The sequence below is a fragment of the Ceratosolen solmsi genome, unplaced genomic scaffold (assembly GCF_000503995.2).
Source record: "Ceratosolen solmsi marchali unplaced genomic scaffold, CerSol_1.0 scaffold6, whole genome shotgun sequence".
In the NCBI taxonomy this organism is placed as follows: Eukaryota; Metazoa; Arthropoda; class Insecta; order Hymenoptera; family Agaonidae; genus Ceratosolen; species Ceratosolen solmsi.
In genome coordinates this window covers 13,698,493-13,714,560 of record NW_011948414.1, presented here as the reverse complement: position 1 = coordinate 13,714,560, position 16,068 = coordinate 13,698,493, and the positions used below count along the sequence as shown (strand labels likewise).

Genomic DNA, 16,068 nt, shown 5'->3' with positions numbered 1-16,068 from the left:
GATTGAAATCGATTGAGTCTACATGGATTTGTGATTACAATTTGCAATTCTGTATATTTGCAGGAATTTGCTATCGTTTACAAAATGACGCACAGATTTTCTCGAAAACAATTATGTATTGGCACTTACTATAAAATGTGATCAGGGTATCCCAGAAAGAAAATAGTGATAAAAAAAAGCATATTAGCAAAAGTAAGCAATTTTAAATTGCTGGAAGTCTGAAAGCTGACATCTACTTACACTTTAGTTTGTCTACCCATTTCCCCGCCAGTTTACGGTTTATACCTCCAGAGGCAAGAGGGGAGTCTTCACTCCCTTCCACACTGATGTTGTGTCGTCGTTATAGCTGTAGTTGCGTGTGTGTGCATGCATATCGATACATGGAATTGCTTCGTATTTCTGAGAAGACAGTGGACTGTCTGTAATCTCACCAGACGGCGCACTGTGCGGTGGCGAGATCCTAGAGAAGGGAAGAACAGAGAGAGAGAGAGAGAGAGAGAGAGACGGACGAGAGCGATGACGGTAACGACAGAGGGGAATGGAAACGCAAGTGAAATCTGCAGACTGTTGACTGCCGTTAACGGCGACATTACGCGAAGCGGCAGTCTCGCCTGGTAGTAAGCAAATCCCATTGATTCATTTACTTTCAAAGAACGCAGGAGTTGGACAACATTTTCTTTATTTTAGAGGTTGCATTTGCTTACATAACCAACGACTCCTGGGATTTGCGTATTACGTGTTAAGGGGACATTGCCTATTGGAGTGAATAAACAGCGGCGGCGACGCTGCCAGTGACGCGCCTCGAAATAGATGGTGGTGGCGTTGAAGACGGCTAACGCGAGGGAGGGGGTGAAGACTCGTCAAGCCTTCGAGGTAAACAAAGCGAGCGTGTGCGCTAGTATATATTATTTTGTTGTTCGGTTCTTGCGTTTATTTTCTATTTTATTGTTATTTACTGATACGGTACATTTTAAAACTCTAGTCATATTTATTAATTTTACTAGTCACTATTGTTAGTAGTGATATCGAAGTTTCAAGCACAAAGAGCTAATAAAAGCAATAAAAAAAAATGGGAAAAAGGTGTGCAAGTGCATGAGTGAGTGCCGTGCCGGTATTAACTAGTGCACCTAGTGTTTCCGTCTTCTTGTTTAATTGAAAGTGAAATGCGTGTCATGGTTTTAAGCGCGCACGAGGTTCCTCAAGTTGCTGTTGCTACTACCATTATAAATGCTGGTTGCACTACATAATGGAGTAACAAGTGAAGAGCGTAAGCGGCGTTGCCATGACGACAGGTGAATACTCAGCATACTTTTTATAAAGGCTCAGCTTTGACTTTTTTTATATATTTTTTTCGCAATTTTATGGCTTATATCGAAGTCTTTGATAGTTTTTCTTTTAGCGCGATATTTTTTCATTAGATGAAGCTGAGAAACAGACGGAGCAATATCGATTTTTTTTATCGGTCAAAATAACAGAACACCATACTAGAATTCAGTCAATTTTACGTCCGATTGCTCTGTAGCAAGTATTGCTAGTGACCTTGCAGTTCGCATTTAATATTTTTGACTTGTATACTTTCATAGTGCTGAGAAACGCGAAAGATCTGACAACGTAATATAAGCAAGAACATATATACTTTGCACAGATTTGGATCGAAGTGAATGGAAAATGAGCTAATTGCGAGAGGCTATGCTAAGAGCGAGCATTCTAAAAGAGTACGTGTATCAATATAGATATAATCCACTTAGAATAATTCAAGCTTATGTCTTCTCAAGTAAAATACCTGGTTTACACTCTCGTGTTGCTTCGAATAATAGAGAAAAACAGTAATTAAGCATCCAATTAAAGTACCTAATCAGAGAAAATAAAGATTCGAGCATTTTTTAAGTTTTAGAAAGAGAGAGGGAGCGAGAGAGAGCGAGAGAGAGAGAGAGAGAGAGAGCGAGCGCGAGAGCGAGAACAAGAAACCAGTAAAAAGAGTAAACGAACGCGTCACAAACTAAACTACGTGACTCACTTGGCTCTTTCAACTAAGGGCTTGTATACAGTTGAATCAGACACAAGAGCTAGAAGAATAAGCAGAGGAAATGAAGAAATATCTGGAGGGAATCGGGATACAGAGCCAAAATCGTATTCTGGACGAAAATACCTCTTTGAGGCTATCGTTCTATCGAGTTTCTCTTGCACTCTCGCTTTCCCACTCTGTATAAGCGCGCATGTCTAAATGTATCTGAGCAATAGAACAAGAGAAGGATGATGAGAATAGACTGCTGCTTTTATGACCAGCGCATTACTACATTAATGACAAGACACCTCATAAGATTATAGAATTCGCTGATTTTCTTTTTGTGAAGTGACCTCATGTATATATATCTTCGTAATATGGTTTAACATAACTATCGCTTCTTTTTTTAATTTAAATATTATTTAATTGATATTTAATAAGTTTCACAAATTAAAAAAGTTAAATTCTCATTATAATTATATTTAATTTCTAAAAATGATGAGATTGTAATTATAAAGTTCTAGTATATAAAAATTATGTAATATACATTTAAATATAATTAATGGGAAAATTGAAAGCATTTTAAAATCTATATTGTAATTTTTTTATGTATTTTCTTTTTAAATAAGAGAAATTTCTGATATTTATCAAGTATTTGCATATATTTGAATTCTCTTAAAATTTTTAAAAATTGTAAAAAAATTTAGCTACAAAATAATTTTAACTAAGAATAATATTCATTGAAAATTTCTATATTTAGGAAATGATTCGTTTTAGAAAATGATACAAAACAATTAATAATTGTAATGTTTATTTTATATAAAATATAATAATATTATCTTATATAAAATTAATACTTAATTTATCTATCATTCATTTAATATTATTTTATTATAAATACTATTTTTATATAATAGTCTAAATAAAAAAAAATTAAATGGTATATTTTTATTTTTAATAATAATATTTGCACAGAGATACCAACTTTTATTAAATGTCTATTTATATAATATAATACTTCTATATGTTTTTTATAAGAATTTGAAAACCTATTTTAATAGATTTCTGAAGATTTAAAAAATTGAAATACGTATTGTTAAATAATATTTATAATTTTAACTTGTTCTATTTTTTAAATTGTATTATGATAATGTTTCATTACATCTTATTAATGAGTAATCAATAATCTTATAAAGTTATTTAATGATTCTATGCTCATCACATATTTTAGATATTAGAATATTCATAAATGTTTAACATTATTTAAACCAATTATTTATATATAATACAAATAAATTATTTATAATTGCGATAAATTAAAATTAATATGCTATTATGAATGTAACGAATCTCGTATGTACAACCTATGTAATTTCTTTTAAAGAATTAAAATAAAAATTATACAGAGAAATAGTTTAAATTTTGACTACTTTATGATTTTGAATCGATCGTTTCAGTTTTCAACTAATAGATGTGTGATGATTGTATTATAAATGAATTTTCTTTTGTTATAATTTTCATTATAAATATTTAGTTTATTACAAGTTTATAATTTCATTTTTATATATTTTTACTTGTAGATTAATTTCAAATCTATTTTTAAAATCTAAATATTAATTAATTTAATTCAATTAATAATAAATATTTATACTTTGTCTTTTACATATTTGAATAATTATTACAACTTGTATTTTTTTAATTAAAAAGGATTGACAATTTCAATTGTAAAAAATAAAATGTATCACGAAATTAATTTTTAAAGATTGAAAATTTTGACAAGCATGACAATATATTTTATGTTTTGCTAAAATTTTTTATTAAAAAATAATGTGTTTTTTAATCATTATAATTATTCTTTAATACATTTATATTAAACAATTTAAAAAGAATAGATTTTATACATTTTATTACTTTTCCATTAGTATTTATTAATATAACCTCAAATATCAGGCTTCATAGTTTCCCAAATATTATTATTTTAAATATTTCCATTTATATATTACTATTAATTTGAAATAACGAAATAATATTATTTTAGTTAATTTTGGATATATTAAATTTTCGATATATATGTTTTGTGTCTGTATATGATCTACTAAAATTTTAGAAAGATAAATAAAGTTTTAATATATAATTGTAAATAATCATAAATTTTTTTTAATACTTTCAAAACTTATAAATATGACTACATAAAATATCAAGAGAATTATGTTATTAAAATATAATAAATATTTAAAAATTATTTTAATACAGAGCTTATAAGTATTTAATACAAGTATATATTTTAAATAAATAAATATAACATTGAATTTTTAATTATAATACTTTAATATTGTTTTAGTAATACATACTAAAATTATTTACAAGTATAATTTTTCTTTACAGATTAGTATTGCTGTTACGGAAAAATAATCAGATAATACTTATAAAACAAATTTTAAACAATTGCATAAAAATATAATCATGTGAATTTGTTCACAATTGTCAATAAATTGTAAATAAATTGAAAAATTTTAATCACAACAAAGTAATTACATAAAAAATCATGCCCAATTAATTATATTTAGTAGTATAGAATAGAAAATTTTTCTAAATAAATCTTCAAAAATATTAGAAATTTTAATTTTTTAGTTAAAGTGATTAATTATATTTAATTTTACTTAAAGTATAAATTGTTTTTTGTCAGAAATTTTTATTATAAATAAATTGTTCATATGCACTATTTGTTCAAATTTAAATTTTTTGACATATTACCAAATAGTTCATTTCAAATAAAAATTGAATATTTAATTACATATTTAGTTCGATTTTATTTTAATAATTAATATATTTATAAATAATAGAAATAGATAAATAATTAATTATATTAATTTATCAATATAAAAATAATCTTGATTAACATGTAAAAACCAGAAATTACAATATTATATATAGATATATATATATATATATATAATTATTTGTTTTAACGTGTTTTTATATTATTTTTGTACAAGATAAAAATTTGAGATCAAATGAAGAAATAGTTTTTTGCTTCAGTACAATACAGCACAAAAATTCATAAGTTAAATTATAATTATAACGAACGTTTTCTAGAATTTAATTAAAATTTAACAATATTATTTTGAAAATCCATTGTTTACTTGTTGTCTAATAAAATAATGGAAAATAACTTTATATTTTCCTGAAATTACAATATAATGTAATTTTATTTTTATTGTTAAGGATAAGAAAAATAATAAATTATAAAATTTTATTAATATAAAAGATTCTTCAAATTTCTAAAAAGAGTTAATCGATTATTAATTTTTATGAATATGCAATGCATTAAGATATATTTTTACTAAGTAATTTTATAGCAGTCTTTATATTAATAAAAGACCTAATTCCGCTTACAATTGTAAATCTTAAAACATTATAGAAAGAATAAATTCAAGAAATTTTTGTATTTTATTTGATACTTTACCTTTTACATTAATATCGTGAAAACAATATTAGACAGTGAAAAAAGGATATATAAATTGCAAACATGTTCCTTATTGTATAAAGGTAATATAAGGGTATAACATTATAAAAGTATTAAATGACCAAGTTTGATAAAAAATTGTATGATTATATTCGAGACATTTTATTTAGTCAATTCTATTAATCTATCATGTATTGGTTTTAAAACAAAGATATAAAAGTTTAATACAACAGTTTACTTTAAGAAAAGTGTTTTATACGTTGTTTTATATCTTATGTTTTATATATCTTTTTGTTGTGTATTCATATAAGACTGTAATAGTTTCCACTTTATTTTTCTAAAAAAAGATGTAGGTTTTGTAAGCATTAATTTCAATCTATAATTGCTTAACTAAAAATCAAATGCCTTAGTATTTTATATATTATATATAAACCAATGTAATTACAGAAACGAAAAGTATTTTTCTCATTCTTACCTAAGGATAATTTCAGTGACTTCATGCATATAATTATTTGTATATAATTCATAATAATTTTTCATTTTAATTAACAACGAGTTCGATTAATACGCACAAGAATATTGAATATTCAATATAATTTAAAAACATTTTACTTAATACAGAGTAATTGTAAATAATAAAACTATTATTATTTAATTATTATCTGTAAATTCATCGATTGCATTAATTCGTGGAGATCTAAATTTCTAATAGATTATTGAAGTTTCAATACTTGAAATATAAATAATACATTAGTTTTCAAGTTTGATTTAAACTGATTATAAAATATTGTATTGTTTTCTTAATTTTAAAAACAATATTTTTACGAGGTTGAAATTAAAAATAAACGTTGTTGGCTTGATACAGTGCTAGCGATTATTATATTTCATACTGAACACAATAATACTTAACACATTAAGTAAACATGTTTAAATATGCAAGATGCTAAATACATCTTCTTATTGTCGATTATAAAAATATCTGAAAATAAACGCATATTAATCAGTACACAAAGAAAATATATGCTTAAAGAATGTAATAATCTTAGTTATTAGAATTACACCTATTATTCAATTGTATACAAATTCTAATATTCATTACCATGGATAGAAATATAATTGACAAGTTATATCTAGCAGTATTGTTATTAATTAGAATTTTTATATTCACTTTATATTATTACTTATTGTAAAATAATAATACTTTTTAGAAATTTTATATATTTGAAAAAATATATTTTAAAATTATAAATTTTATTTTACTATGAAACTATGAAGTCAATTTTATACTTATTTCATAATAAATGTTTTGTTACGAATAAATTTCAAATAAGCATAATTACGTACTATTTTTAGGCTCAATACTTGAAGTTAAATTCATTATAAATTTCTAAAAAAAAAAACATTAGAATAGATATTAAAAAATGAGAATTAAAAATAATTTTCTAAAAATATAAAAAAAAATACAATTCTTTTCATTAAATAAGAGTTTCAAACATATACATTTGTTTCAAACTTGTCAAATAATGTTAATAGTAGTACATTAAAAAAAAAAGAAATCTTCCGAGAAATGATCAATAATTATTAATTAATTAGTATTAAAATAATTTTATTAAATAATATTTGAATACTAATTGCTTTGTTAACTCACACTTTGAAAAGTTATGCCTTAGATTGTTATAAAGTAATAATTAAAAAAACATACAATTTTAAACATTTGTCCATTTTATCTGTTATTTCAAATTAAGAATATAATTCGTTATTAAAATGAAATATAATTTACGTTTTAAAATTATTTATAGAAAATAACATGCATTGATACACAGCATAACCGAATAGATTTAATCTTTATTGAATTTTTTATTCTTTGCTTGTTAATCTCTGAAGCTTGATTCATATTTTTTTTATTCGTATTTAATAAAGTCTATTAAGAATTTATCTTTATAAGTTTCATTTTTAGGTAAGTAAGAGGTTCAATATCGAAATAATTAATAAATAATCATATTTGATTCAATATTTCTTAGGAGATTAAAATGATCTAACAATTACTATAAATTCCTTGTTCTTTATTATTGGTGCTTAAAGATGTATTGTCTAATTTATTTCAATAAATACAATTTAATAAATCACTTTATTGAACCATTCGTTATTTATAATTAATGATGTTTATATGAAACCAATGATACTACCCTAAAATTAGCGTGTCCAAGAATGTGATTAATATCTTCAGATGTATGAGAAAAAAATACTTCTTTTCATAATTAATAAATTATCCGTCATTCAACGCGTGTGTGCATCTACTTAAATATTGATCTTTTGTTCAATGTATAGTTAAAGTTAATATTAAATTTAATAACAAGTAGTGCAGTTTAAAAAAATCAAAAAAGTATTTACCAAAATACTTTCTGCAATAGATTTAATTTACATGTATTAGAAATAAAATCTTAATAGAAATAGCTTTATGTATTTTCTATTTTTTATAGACTTTACTCAAAACATCTGAAATGCTAATAAAAATTATAACAAAATTACTTATTTAGGAATCTTTTCTTTATTTGGCTTACTTTTATTTATTTTTTAAAAGGCTTAAAAATGATCTTTTATAATCTATTATTATTTGTACAAACTATTTTTATTTGTCTTCATATATTAATAAGCTGGAAAAAAAGAATTTATGTATGCACTCATATAATTATAAAAATACATAAAGTAATTCAAACGATGTGTAATTACAACATATTAACAATTTAATAAATCTATATTTTTCAAAAATATAATTAATTATGAAACATGGCTTGAAATTACAAAATTTGTCATATTTTGATTTGACCTTTTAAAAAATTTGTTTCCTACAGTGGGAGCACTTTGAAAAATTGTTTTTATGTTCACTTTATTTTCAATTTTCAGGGAAACAAAATAATATTAATAATTAATGTATTAATTTTATTATTCAAACATCCTTGGGAATATATATTCAAGCTGCTACATGTATGAATATGATATACAAATATTAAAAAATAAATAAAAAATGCATTCATTAAATGTTAAAAACAGTATATGTAAATTATTTATCGTTATAAAAAAGTTCTTATTTTCAAAATGGTATTAAAAAAAATAAAGGTTAATATTACTAATACAATCAGGACAATAAAATAAATGTTATTGCTTGCTATAAATAAATATTATTAAAATGTTCCTTGAATTCGTTGTTCTGTACTGTTACTCAATTTCATTATCATGTCCGTATACATTTGAAAGCATGAAATTTGTATGTACTTTCAATTTTTTATTTTGAACAATTAGTGTTATTGCTACCAATGACTGGATCGAGGTACTACCACTTTGATCGAAATAATTAATCTTGTGGAAACTACATGATGTTTACGAAACATAGTATATATTTTTTAACGAATATATAAATAATGTGTGAGCAATTGATCCTATGCAATAATTGTTAATAGTTATCATAAATGTTTAATATTACTGGTTTAATAATATAAAATAACCCACATTTTTTACTTTTACATTCATAATTTTTAATAATAAATTTAATGTCTTAATTTTAATTTTTTGTAATATATAAATACGAAAATACATTTATTGATATTTAAGTATTGAATAAATAAAATTTCGTTTCTAAAAGTAAGCTTTAGATATTATTAACTTAAATGTTTTATTCAAACGCTCAATTATAATCTTAATATTTTTTAAAACGTGTCTGACTTATTTAACTATATGCATAATAATTTATTTTCATGACACGATTAATCAATCTTTGAAAAGAAGCATCCGTACAGATGTTGTTATAGAATAAAATGTTTATGAATTAACTTGTATTAAGAAAACAAAATTCATTGAATAACTCATAAACTGGGTAGGTCAGTGTAAATTGTCAATCTACTTTACATTTGAGACATTCTGACCATTGATATAAACTTTCATTTTATATAAACTTTATCAAGAAGAAGTGAAAATAAGATTGTCAAATAATATCTTAGTTCAAAAGGCTCTTTTCAAGTTTTATAGTTACAATTGTTAATTGTTATAATTATAATTGTTTTATAATTGTTATAATTATAATTGTTATTGTTATAATTATAATTGTTATAATTGTTATAATTATAATGGTTATAATTGTTATAATTATAATTGTTATAATTGTTATAATTATAATTGTTATAATTATAATTGTTATAATTGTTCTGTTTAGTCTAACTATATTACTTTCACTATCATCTAATAAATTCTTGATCTATTAGAATGAAAAGCATGGTATTGTTCATAGAAAATGATTAATATAATATATAATCAAATGGCGCAATCAGCATTTTTCCTTATTAAAATTTAGTGAATATAAAATTTTCTGTTCTGCAATTTTTTTAAACTTTTATTTTCTAATACGAATGGGAGTATAGATTGGAATTTGGATTAAATAAAGTATTTTATAATTCTCTACTTTCTTTTCATAAGATTTTCAACTTTTATAAATTTTGTTAGAATAAATTCTCATTATTCTAGTATTGTAATAATTATTAATCGAGGAGACATGTCATTGTTAATATAAATATATATATTGCGTATGTATTTTTTATTTATGTATGAATTTCTGAGTTTTAGAAAGTAATTGGCATTATCGATTTCCACACACTTGATGAATTATTATTAATTTAAATACATGGATTTTAAGTTTTGGATATGAATATTTATATAATTTTTATGTTTGAAACCTTATAACGTCTATTCATTTTAACTTCATGATGAAACTTTTATTTGAATTGTTAGAAGTTGGTCAATTAATTATATATCATGGTGTATAATTGAGATGCCAGAGTTAATGTTTAATTTCAATTATCAATGATTTTTTAACGTCTTAAGATAATAAAGCAATATTATTGGAATAAGCGAATTAATTCAATTGATTATAGATGCAGATATCAAATATTTCTTATTTAGAACACAAGACTCATACGCTAGTATTTATCCATTTAAGCATATGTATTATTTAAACGTAAGGAAATATTAGTATTTTAAATTCTATTTTAACGACGAATGTTTAAATTATTATATAGTTTTAGATTTTATAGAACCACGCACAATGTAAAATGTGAACTTATTTGTGTTGCTTTTTATACTAAACAATTATTTCTGTATAATGTATAGATGAATACAAAGTCTTCATAAGAACAAGATTAGTTGTTTTTTTTATATAAAAATTATGAAACAAATATTATAATTTACCATATTATAGTATAATAAATACGTATAATATGTCACAGCAGTTTAAAAAATTTATCTTCACGTTTAAATTTTTTGATAATTCTTTTATTTTTTTGATATACTTTTATTTTAATTTTCTTCTGTACAACCTTAGTATCTATTTTACCGAGTTTCTACCAAATAAACTTATTTTTTAATCAATTCTGTGACCAATTTTATTCTAATTTTACAGCTTTAAATATTTTTTCTTTAATATTTTTCTTCCCTACAATAAGTTTTATAAGTATTATTGCTTTTTTTAGTTTTTGTATCCGTCCTTGGCAGTTTCTCGCAATTTTTTGAGTTTGAAATTCGCAAGATTAAAATTCCAACTAAATTAGAAAATTTTAACAAATTCATTGTAAAAAATAATAACACAATATATTATCTTGTATTTATCATTCACAAAAACTATTTTTAAAGGAGTTAAAATTAAAAATAAAGTCTTTTTGTAAAATTTTATTGCAGATTCTTAAATAATACATAAAAAAGAATTTATTAAAAAAATGTTTGTTTTGAAAATCCGTATAAAATTGAAAGCATTAAATAGTTGCAGATTTAATTGAATTGATTTATATCTTTAGACCATTAAAGGATATTTTTATTTTATTAATTAAGGGATTGCATATATTTTACTAAATTAAAATTTTAAAATTTGAAATAAATTTATAACCAATAATAGTACAAAATCTTATAAAAATTGATATATAACTTAAAATTAATTTTATTAGAACATTAGAAATCAAATATATAAATATGATTCAAAAATGTTAAAATAGGTAGCAATCAAAGGCTTTTATGAAATTTTTTACAAATATGAATTTGTAATTTAATACGAAATATATATGAAATTATTGGTAATTATATTAATTTTATTACTTTTAATGACATTTTATGTTAAAATATTTATACGTCTTTATACATAACTAATATATAATCAGGATGATCTATTTTAGTAACTGCGAGATTGTGTACTATATTTTTTTAAATTTTGATTTTTTAAATAATCTTAAATATTTTATATTTAAATAGGTTAAAAGGTATTAGTATATTAAGCATGCATTTTGTTGTTGTTTAGGAATTATTTTCTACTAATATTAGGTTGAATTAAGCGATGCTGCAGTTTTGTAACAGTGCCATTCAGGCGATATTTATGTCGTGATGCATCATAATGTCAATACGCTTAGTTGTGCAGAACTCCTAAGTTTCTCCGATGTGCTGCTTTTACTTTTTATATATCACGATATTTAAGTAGTTCCATATTTGCATAGCAGCATCGATCTCAAGTTTATAAATTTAAATGATATTTTTATTACAAATTAGACGGTAAAAAAAAATTAAAAAATAATTTTTATACTGTTATTTTATTACTTTTAAATTTACTATTAATTTTTATACTTTTATTTTAGTCTTAATTGACAACAATATTTTAATTTTGCATCGTTAAATTAAGAAATATGAAGAATATTAGCTCATTAGTTTTACAAAAACAGTAAGGATGTTTATATTGAATTAGAGATTGCTAAGTACATAAATACTCTACATTATACATTGGTGTTTTTATATAATAGCTATGTTTATATTATTATTGTTTTAAATTTTTCGTTCAATTTTGACCAAATTTGTATTGTTATTTTGTCTTTTTAAATCTTCACTAGATTATTTAGAACATATTTTATTATTAAAAAACTTGAATATAAATATTGCAAAATTTTTAAAACAATTTTTATAGATTTATTTTAATTTCATCATATAGCGTATGATGGACTTAGGTATTATGTAATTTTTCATTATAATTAGAATATAATTAATTTTTAATTAACGATCAATTAATTGTTGAATGTTTGTTTTATATATCAAGGTAATGAAGTGAAACTGCTAATAACCCCTGTTCTACTTTAGCTTAGATATTTTTAGCAATGGTTAAAGTGTATGTTTATGTCGATTTTGATAAGTTATTGTTGTTAAGATTGGTGGAAATTATTTATTAGATACTAATAAAAGAAAATATTGTATGCAATCATACATTACAAAGTTATTTTGACGTCGTGAAATAAGAAAAAGGATGGAAAAAAAATATATCGAAAAACCGTGGTTATTAAAAAAGAACAAAAGGTTATTCGTTATGATTCAACACGTATTCCGAATTGTGCTTGACCTTTAGTCTAAAATTGTATTGCTTTATTTTAGTATGAAGTGTGCGGTTGTGTTTGTTTACTTCGATTATGATTAGTAAATTTGAACGAAAGATTCGTTCTCTTCCACAAATTTTAATACCTGTGATGATATGATTTTTTAAAATGTCAAGGAATGGTGCAACATTGGGCAATTGCACGATTCATTTTTTACATTTTCATTTAAATTATTGAAACGGTGCCGTTAATAATTTTATTCGTTGATCATTCCTTTAATTTTTCGAAACGAATTTTTCATTAAAAGATGTAACGATATTGTAATTTTAAAAATATTCCATTTTATTTAACATTGATTTTGAAGATAGTAAAGTGGATAAATTATGTTATTTTATAGTTTTCTACTATTTGATAATAGTAAAAATTTTAAATATTTTAATTCCAACATTACATTCGTCTAACTTATTCTTTTGTAACATGTAATTAACTACTATACTTTATTTCTTCTATAACTTATATTCTAAGAAATATGCTAGATCTTTTGTTTAATGACTTAACAGAATAAAGAAATGAATATTATTTTATTCAATGATGACTTCGGCACATTACCTCAAAAATATAGTAATCAAAAGTGAATATGTCATTACAGTAATATTTTTTGCTAATATAAGTATTAATTTTATTTTACATTATATAAACTTTTATTCAAAAGTACATTACACTCTTTATCGTAGACTAAACATGAAATAAAATGTATAATTACAATATGTGTATGGGTGTTTATCAAATTAATTTTAATTTAATTCTTGAAAAGGTTGTATAATTTTTGGATATGGGATTTGCAATATATATATATATATATTTTGTGGAGACTTCCTTTCAATATTACCCGTATTACAAATATTAAATTTTAAGAAATTTACAATTTTATATTATGTAAAAAAATTGTGATTATAAACAATATATATTATATATTTTTGTTTCATTCGAATTGTGTCGAATTCAAATAAATAGTAATTAAAAAGTATTATTAAAAATTAATTATAAATAAATATTATAGAGAAATTCATTATTAACAATTTAGTTTACTTTTTTAATAATTCTTTCATTCCTTAGTTCGTGATTATTAAATTTCTATAATTTGAAATTTTATTTGTAATGCAGGTGTCGGTATTATACTAAGTTTATGTCTGCATATTAATTGTATTTCAGTAGGTGGGATTTTGGAATATATAATACAGTATTACGTCCAAATGTTTTTTGTTATTTAAATTTTTGATTACACATAAAATTTTAATTAATTAATTTATGACTATATTTATTTCTTTTAATATTTTTTTCTTTCAAAAATTTTGAATTTGAGAGTAGTATTTCAATTTTATCAAATGGATACTATACATTAAATATTTATAAATATAATAAATATTTATAAACAGAAATTCTTCTACTGATTAATATATGTTTATTAAAGTTTTGCAGTAAGGAATATTGTATTTATATTAAGTAAATATATAAAAATTATTAATTTGATAAATAGATAATAATGAGAGATAATAATAATTTATATAATAATAATAATTTATAAAAAAAAAACAGATAATAATCATTTATATAATCCAACAGTTTTAAAAATTAACGGATTTTCCTATAATACGCATGAAAATATTAATTCATAACATAAAATTTTAGAAATGAATTGATAAGACTATCTAGTTCCCAATATTTTCTTTTTTCTTTTCTACAATAGAATATTTGATTTCAATTTTTAATATGAAATTAAAATCGCATTTAAGTCTTATTAGATAATTTAGTATTTCTTGTAATTCTAAAACAAATGAAACGAAAACTGACTTGTCAAATTATTGAGATAAACTTTTTCAAATTTGAAATGTGAATACTTACTATATTAGAAATTGTATGAAAATGGAAATGTGAATATTATATTAAAATAATGTTTAATATAATATATTGAAAATTTATTGTTTTTGTCGATATTGTCAATATGTCAGTATTGTAAATATCAATTGTATTTTAGTTCTATCTGGCTCATTAATTTATATTTTACTAATATATGTTTACTAATTTTTTTTAATATGTATATAGACAAATACAATTATTCTGTTAAATAAACGAAAAAATTTGGATTCATAATCAATACATTATTTATAAAAGACTTTAAATAAATAGATAAAAAGGAACAACAACTTTATGTAATATATCAAACATATTTAATGCACTTGTATGTCTTGGATACGTATAGATAATATTTATTTTTCTTTATTGATTAATTATCGAATAGGATTTGAAACTTTTTATAATGGAAACCAAATCTAGCTTTAGAAGCGAATCTAGCTTTAGAAACTAACATTTAGAAAAGTGCTTCTTGTTTAAAATATTGAAAATTCACAATTCACATTCATGTTTAAAATATTGGTATTTATTTCCATTCATTTATAGAATATTATATATATATATATTTTTTATTAAAAATTTATCAATTTTGAACTCATTACTTAGATATTATTTATTATTATATATATATATAATATATAATATATAATATATAATATATAATATATAATATATAATATATATATAATATATAATATATATATATATATATATAATAATAAATAATATCTAAGTAATGAGTTCAAAATTGATAAATTTTTAATAAAAAATGCTAGTGTTAGTATTGGATATCATAAAATATCATAAAAAACATTTTTCAAATTTGATTATACAAAATATGAAAAAATAAAAATTGTTTACGAATTTTAATGATGAAATAGCTATAAGCATGTACTTTGAAATCTAAATTAATGTGTAAATAGCATAGGTTTGTTGAAAATCGTGTAAAATTTTATAAAATATTGTGTATTATTATAAAGAAATTTTAGTTTACTTACCATTTATTTATATTTATATATAGAATATTTCAATTTCAATTTCAATTTTGATTAAGTTTTTAATTTAATTCATTAATACTCGATTTTTCTTCTTTCCAAAGTATTGTTGAATGTAATTTATATATGATGAATAATATTTTATGTCATTTTCTATTAAATATAGATTTTTAAGTATCTTTAATATCATTCAAATTTTTAGATCAATATTATAAGCAAATAATTTTTATAATAATACATTTTTAATGATACAAAAAATATATATATATAATATTAAATACTGACAATAAACCCACCATTTTAAAA

At 21.8% G+C, this 16,068-nt stretch overlaps 1 long non-coding RNA gene across 1 annotated transcript; it reads left to right on the top strand.

Moving 5' to 3' along the window:
• The first annotated feature begins 485 nt into the window (after positions 1-485).
• Positions 486-1,877, top strand: LOC105368166 (uncharacterized). Its single transcript, XR_913098.1, has 3 exons — positions 486-617; positions 688-1,292; positions 1,419-1,877. It is a non-coding gene; the product is annotated as an uncharacterized LOC105368166 (long non-coding RNA).
• Positions 1,878-16,068: the final 14,191 nt, after the last annotated feature.